Below are 7385 nucleotides of genomic sequence, written 5' to 3' on the forward strand. Positions count from 1 at the left end.
AACAGGCCAAGTCTGCATAAGGTCGATACTAAGATGTCTCTTTGTTGTGCTTGTGGTGTGATTAACCTGTCTGGCACATGTTACTCCACCTGAACTCAGGTCAGTGACACTGTTGGTAGGGATTGTTAACCCAGCTGGTGTCTGTGACTCCAGCTACTTAATGCCTGAACTTGGATCGGCTCGACTTATTAGTGCATGGCAGCCCACCTGGGAAGCTGAACTCGGGTCAGTTGGACAGTTAACAGCAGACTCAGGCCCATTTCCTCTGCATGCTGTCATGTAGCAGTGACAGTTATTTTGACCCCATACAGTCAGGCTTCTGTGCAGACAGAGCAGTCTGCTGCTCGAAGTTAAATGCTTGTGGTACTTTGTGAGATCACGACGAGGGCTGAAACCATCTTGAAATTTTACTCCAATGTGTGTATCACGCACGCACGCACGCACGCACGCACGCACGCACGCGCACACACACACACACACACACACACACACACACACACACACACACACACACACACACACACACACACACACTCTCTCTCTCTCCCTCTCTCTCTCTCTCTCTCTCTCTAAAGGTTTACTGAGAAGATATGGAGAATGATGACAAGAAGGTGAACTGATTCTTATTGCTTTTTTAATAGGAATAAAACATAAGCTGCCCATGGAGAGATGGTATCTGTACATATTGGCAGTTATTGTCTCAACTAATGCAGAGTGTGTGTGTGTGTGTGTGTGTGTGTGTGTGTGTGTGTGTGTGTGTGTGTGTGTGTGTGTGTGTGTGTGTGTGTGTGTGTGTGTGTGTGTGTGTGTGTGTGTGTGTGTGTGTGTGTGTGTGTGTGTGTGTGTGTGTGTGTGTGTGTCTTTCTGTGACAGACTGGTGACCTTCCCCAGGTCTTTGCCTATAGCCAGCTGGGATCAGTTCCTGCGCAATGCAATCGTAAAGTAAAGTAGTATGAAAGATGAATGGATGAATGGAGCTCCTAAATCCTGAGGGGGATTCAAACAGCAGTTTCATGGTGTGAGAAAAAAAAGGCTTTTTTTAAAATATAACACACAATGTATTGTGTATTTGAATATAGCAGTCTTGGAGAACAACATTTTGTAAGGTTTTAACGACTAATCTCAGAATTGAACTGTTTTCTGGACTGAGCACAGTTGCTGTGAACTGAAAATCGTCATCCAGATTTAAAATACATACATTGTCATGTATCTATCTATCTATCTATCTATCTATCTATCTATCTATCTATCTATCTATCTATCTATCTATCTATCTATCTATCCATCCATCAATCTATCTATCTATCTAGTAATTGTAACTCTAGCATGTCTTCTCTCATATTTACATCATGTATTTGTGCAAAAGTAGAATGAACTGAATCCAAGGATAAAGGAAAAGCAAGAATCAAGAGAAGAGTGTCCTTTTTAGGACTTGCTTTTAAAAGTATAGTGGTTGTTGACAATATCAGACAGAATGTAAGTGAAAACTGATCCCCTAAAAAAATGGTTTCCATAATTATCTTTTTTTTCTAAACTTGGTTGATGAGAATCAAATAAACATGTTTAATGAAAACAAAGAGATAACGAATTTCCATATGATCTATTAAAAGTGTTGTCACATTTGACTGTGCCATTCTCAACTGCTGTTGGTAGCTGATTCTCGTGATTATCTTCTCTTACAGTGAAAGAGTATTTCTATCCATTGATCTTTTATACCCCTTTATCCAAATTAGCATTGCTGTGGACCGAAGTAGCTTTTATACAAACTCCACACAGAATGGCCCCCAAGCTTGGACTCAAACCGGGGATATTTTCAATGTGAGGTGAAAGTGTTACCCACTATCTGTAGCTTCTTGGATAAAACATTCCATACAACATCGATGATCTTCTGCAGGTGAACACATGAACGCAAGAAAATTCTGAGAACAATCCACCTGAACATGTGTTGTCGGCTACAAAGTCTATTGGTGGAGAGACAACAAAAGCTGTTTGAAACATGGAATCATTCAAAGGATTTACAGAAGGAGAGACAAACACATCAAGGTCTCACAAGAAATGTCTATAAAGTGTCGGTTCCAGCTCCTTTCATCACAACCGTCATAAAAAAAAAAAAAAAATGGCTTGTGAGGTGACACGTGATCAAACAAGCCAGGTTATTGTATGGTTAGTATTTTGAGCCCTCAAATACAACAAGGATTTTTACATCAGCAGATTCCAAACATTTCATACATCTTAAGTCTGTCTATATATTTTCTGTTTGAGAACAGGGTCTCTTAAATGCAGCATAAAATTGCTTCATGCTATGATCACATTCATAGCTGGTTGTGTCAAGACTTGGGTATGACTCAAAACTGTTTAATCAAAAAAATACTTGGGGACGTAACATAACAAACAATAGCAAAGTGTTAACGTACCTGTTGTTAATTTTAACTTGTAAGTTTAATTTGAGTGGGACAGAAAAATGGGACAAAGATTGGAATTGAATAATAATTACCAAAGAACACACACACATACTCAGCTGAAGCTTATAAAATTAACACCTCACATAAAGAGAATATTTTTCACAGATGTGTGATCTGAATGTGTATGTGTGTGTGTGTGTCTCTCTCTCTCTCTGTAATCCTAACACCATTTCTCCCTCCAGGTATCCTTTCCAAAAGACTCAGTAAACATCGCCATGTCAAAACACACATACAAAACAATTACAATTAGAAAACTAACAAACACTGGATAGCATCATCTCTTAGATATTGGCTTTCAAAATGCTCCACAATCTGAAGTGAACGGTACAAATCATTTCAATCGCAAGTAAATCCACACTGCTATGCACCAGACCATCATCCATACACTAAAGTGGGATTTCATTTTTGAGCATCTGTTCAAGGTTAACTGATATCTAAAGCTGCGACACATAATGCCCTCTTACACTTCAGCGTTTATTCACTCTTTCAAAAGCCATATACTTCTACCATCTACTTGAGCCCTGTAAGCTTTCTTAAGGTTACATGCTTTGTTCACTTGAGAAATACCGAGCGATTACTCTATCCTCTGACCAAATAAAAAAACATATTATAATACTGTGTGGGAAGACTTGGAAACATTAGTTCTTAACTTTGAAACTACAGAAAGGGTAAAGGCATATGCAGTGTCACACTGCGTGACTCATCTTTATTTAGACGGACACATTTAACTAAAATGGGCTCTACAGTTTTAAAATACTTCATAAGTGTGGGAAAATGTGATATAGTTATTATATTCTTTTCTTTTTTTTGCTTTTCAATACTGACAAAATCGTATGAAGTCTCAAGTGCACAGCTCAACAAAGATGTAAAAGTCCCATAAAAGCAAAGTTTGTGTCGGATATTCCGGAAAAAAAAAAAAAAAAAAAGACAGATCAGGCAGGTCATGCTTGAAGAATGAGACAAGAAGAGAAGAACTTTCAAATCAAGCTAAAAAAGCAGAAAGGAGGCAGATGTCAATGAAATTAAAAAAGTGTTTTTTTTAAAAACCTTGAAAAGTCCCTTACGTTGATCTCGCCATTAGCACTGTCACCTCTCAGGAGGAAGAATCGGGTTTAGATCAAATCCAGGGGGTTTAGTTTTATCTGGTTCCTCAAAGCAACCCTAAGACTGATTCCTTTCATTGGGTAAACAATACGGATAGAGTTGGTGTGGAAGATAGGGAAAGTGGAATGATGAGCAAGGAGAGAAATAAAAAAACCTGGCCCAGTTTGCAAGTCATAAGCCACCACTTAAACACAGAGAGTGCACAAGCCAATTCGTGAAAATATTGTATTTTATATTTGGATGTGTGTGGTTACATTTTGCCTGAAGTCCAAAACAGGCCCTGCTTGTAAAAGAGACTGTATGGTCTCAGTGGGACTGTCTGAATGAATAAAGGTTAATAATAACAATTACATTGAAGCATAGAGGAGGCAAGATTAGCAAATATATTTCATTTAGAAACAAACTCTCTATAAAAAGTGCAGAGTGGTTTTGTTATTTAAAACAAAATGTTTTATCTTATGTAAAAATAAAAAAAATGATTTAAGGGAATCAGATGCTCAATCAGATTCATTTGCAGAGTGAATCAGGTCCACTTTAAATGGTCCCCTCCAAAAGAAGATATAGCCACTTCAAAGACAAAGTGATAGGCCACTGTCCAATGGAGTAAAAAAAAAAAAAAAAAATTGGTTTGGATTTAGGTTATAAAGATGGGCAAGATTTGACCTGTGAAAGTTTTGTAAATGATATGTGATTGAAACTACTGTCAGGTGGTTCACGGGGAAAGTAATAAAACAGCAAACTAAAGGTCAGAAAATAGAGGAAAATAGCAACGTAACAACTTTACCAAATTAATGGGAAGTATCGGGAATTTATGGTGTAGATATTTAAAATAGCAATTCACAATGGGCCAGTTCAGAAACATGCGTTTCGGAATCCAAAAGACAAATGTGACCAGGCACCAAACCACTTCTCGAGGTGGTCAGGAATGCATCAGGCCAGATCGGTTTTGTAGTGTGAACAACATGCATCGTGGATGCGATACGGACAAATGTAAACAGTCTTCGTCAGGGCTCGCCACATGTAATTGGATCATCCAAAAAGCATGTTAACGCCAGGTCTGAATGGGCCCTGCGAAGTTTATGTAAGCGCATCATTTCAGATATCCAATGCAAGTGAAATATGCCGTACTGATATATTATCTTAATCTTGATGCTCGAGACTTGGAGAGTGTAGGAGGTAAATACTGGAGACAGGTGGAGTTGGAGCGCCGGTGCTTTGAAGTCGGGAATGTGTCTTTGAAGCCTGTTAGCTTTGTAATGTGCTTTAAACGTTTTCATACCTGAGCAGAATATCCACCTCGCACGGCCCTTCTTGTTCCTAACCTTAATGTCAAGAACAAATTCCCCAAAGTTCTGTGATCTCGCAAGACCTTCAGATAGTGAAAGTACGCCGACAAAATAATATCTTTGCAGCGCTGTTGTGGGAAAAAAAAAAAAGTCAGGTTACCACAAGTTATCTCCTCCTTTCACTCCACACTCCTGTCGATCAGATCTCTCTGTCTTGTATTACCGAGTCGCGCAGGCACTAACAACGGGAACGAGACGCGCACTCTCTGACACGTTGGCAGAAACAGCTCTTCAACAGGCGGCAGTGTCTGTGCTGCTTCCTGCTTCCTCCCCTCTGCATGACCCGAACCAAATGTAGTGGCGCACCTGAGGCTCGGGGACCATGAAGAGCACTAATCGACAAATGCCAGGCTGTTCTTGCACAAAGTGCTCCAGTACAACAGTCCGTCCTCCTTGTAATTACTGCATCTTGGTGGGGATCATTAAATATTCATCCGCTATCGGCTGAGAGCTGCTCCGACTCCGCTGCTCTTTTCACGTAGATATTGGGAGTGCGCCCTTTCCTTTTGTCCTTGCTTTTTTTCTTAATTACATTTGAACACAACAGGTTCCAAACTTTTACATCATAAATGTACTTGTTTTTAAACCTTTCTGTATGCAACTGCGACCTCTTGACAGACTTGCCTGCGTTGGATTGGAAGAATCTATTCATCGACATCCAGTTGATATTTAACCACGAGCAAAATGCATGCAGTTCCTCTGCATTGTTATCTTCCTCATCCTTTAAATTCTTATGCCGCTACCTTCGTCCACTGACCTTTCCGCTCACATCACCACAGTAAACCAGTCCCTGCTACATCCTGCCGTTTATACATGTCCATATAACAGTTATTCTGCCTGTCCAAACATCCCATAGGCAACTTTAGGATTTACCTTAAAGATATTGTTATTCATTAATACTAAATGCTGAAATCGTCTTGATGGTATTTCTTATAGTACTTATATACTGTACATCTATCTATCTATCTATCTATCTATCTATCTATCTATCTATCTATCTATCTATCTATCTATCTATATATATATATATAAATCATTGTTTAGTTAATTATATTTATATCCCGCACAGTGGAAGAGCAAATGGTGATATAATGTCATACAAAAGGATGAAAAGAAGAAACCTACTGCAGCTGCTCTCCTTTTCTTCATGAAGCACACTGCTGCGAAATGTGAGTGGGAACTGAGAACCACCACTCTCCTGTGGGATTAAGTCAGAGAATTACTAAAGCATGGGCATCATTTGGGTTAAATCTATGTGAGGGAGGTGCATTTAATATGAGAGATGGGTCAATTCAATATACTCAGCTTTATTACTCATGTGTGTCTTTGGAAACCGACCAAATGCCGACAGTGGAAACCAGGGGACAGCCAGAAGACAAAGTTCAAAATGGTGCTTTGTGGGAAAACTGCTCATTCTAACCCATACAACTGGACCTAGCCCTCAGAAAACATCCAATGTCTTCAAATGCACAACTGAAAATATCTCTATCTTAATATTAATCGATCTTATTTATTAATTATCTTATATTTATCTTTAGTTAGGCATGTTTTATCTTGCTTGTAACCACTCGGATGTCTCTGAACACAACAAAGTTAAGTAAACAAAATTATGTGATAATCCATTAAGAATTTATTATTAAAGATTGGTTGAAAAACAGCTTTGCATTCCAAGGGGATTAGCAGGAATTAAAAACCGTATGAACAAATATATTTCCAAGCCTGTGTGTTGTATCATGTCTTCGGTCTTGAATTTTGCTGACTGTACATAGGAGGCTGCAGCCACATGTCGACATCCTGATGTCAACGTACAGAATGTGGTTCTTGATTTTGTCTCATAAATTTGGGTTCATGATCATCACATCAGTTGTTACTCAACTACATGTTATATAGTCATCAAATCTAATGTAGGTATTTGTGGTCATTGATTAATTAAACACATATACACTCTTGACCATTACATTGACTGATCGAAACACTTAAATTCAATTATTATCAGGGTGGCTCCATAAAGCTTTTACAAAATTCTATGTATACAGATGTTTTTTTTTATTTTATATTCACACAAAACTCCAAATTAGACTTATTCAAGATGACATATGTGACAATTAAAGAATGAGTGTCACAATGCACATCACTTCAGGTTAAAAAAAACCTCTTGAGCAACCCATGGTGAGGATTATGATTTGATCATTTGATATGTAGAGAGAATCAACAAAGGTCATGTTGAATACGCTGAAAAGGATGAACCCACTTTAAAAAGGTTAAAAACTGCTAAAATAGCTGAAAATGTATTAAAATATATATTAGAAATAGTATTAATCCCAGTGGGGAGTCCTTTAAATTACATATGATGTGCTATTTTCTCTGTTAAAAGCAACTCGAAATGACTGTCGTATTCGGTGCTATATAAATAAAGTTGAATTGAATACCATGTGATTAATTGATCACACCAACATTTCAATGTAATGTTTTT

This window comes from Blennius ocellaris (assembly GCF_963422515.1).
Source record: "Blennius ocellaris genome assembly, chromosome: 5".
Taxonomy (NCBI): Eukaryota; Metazoa; Chordata; class Actinopteri; order Blenniiformes; family Blenniidae; genus Blennius; species Blennius ocellaris.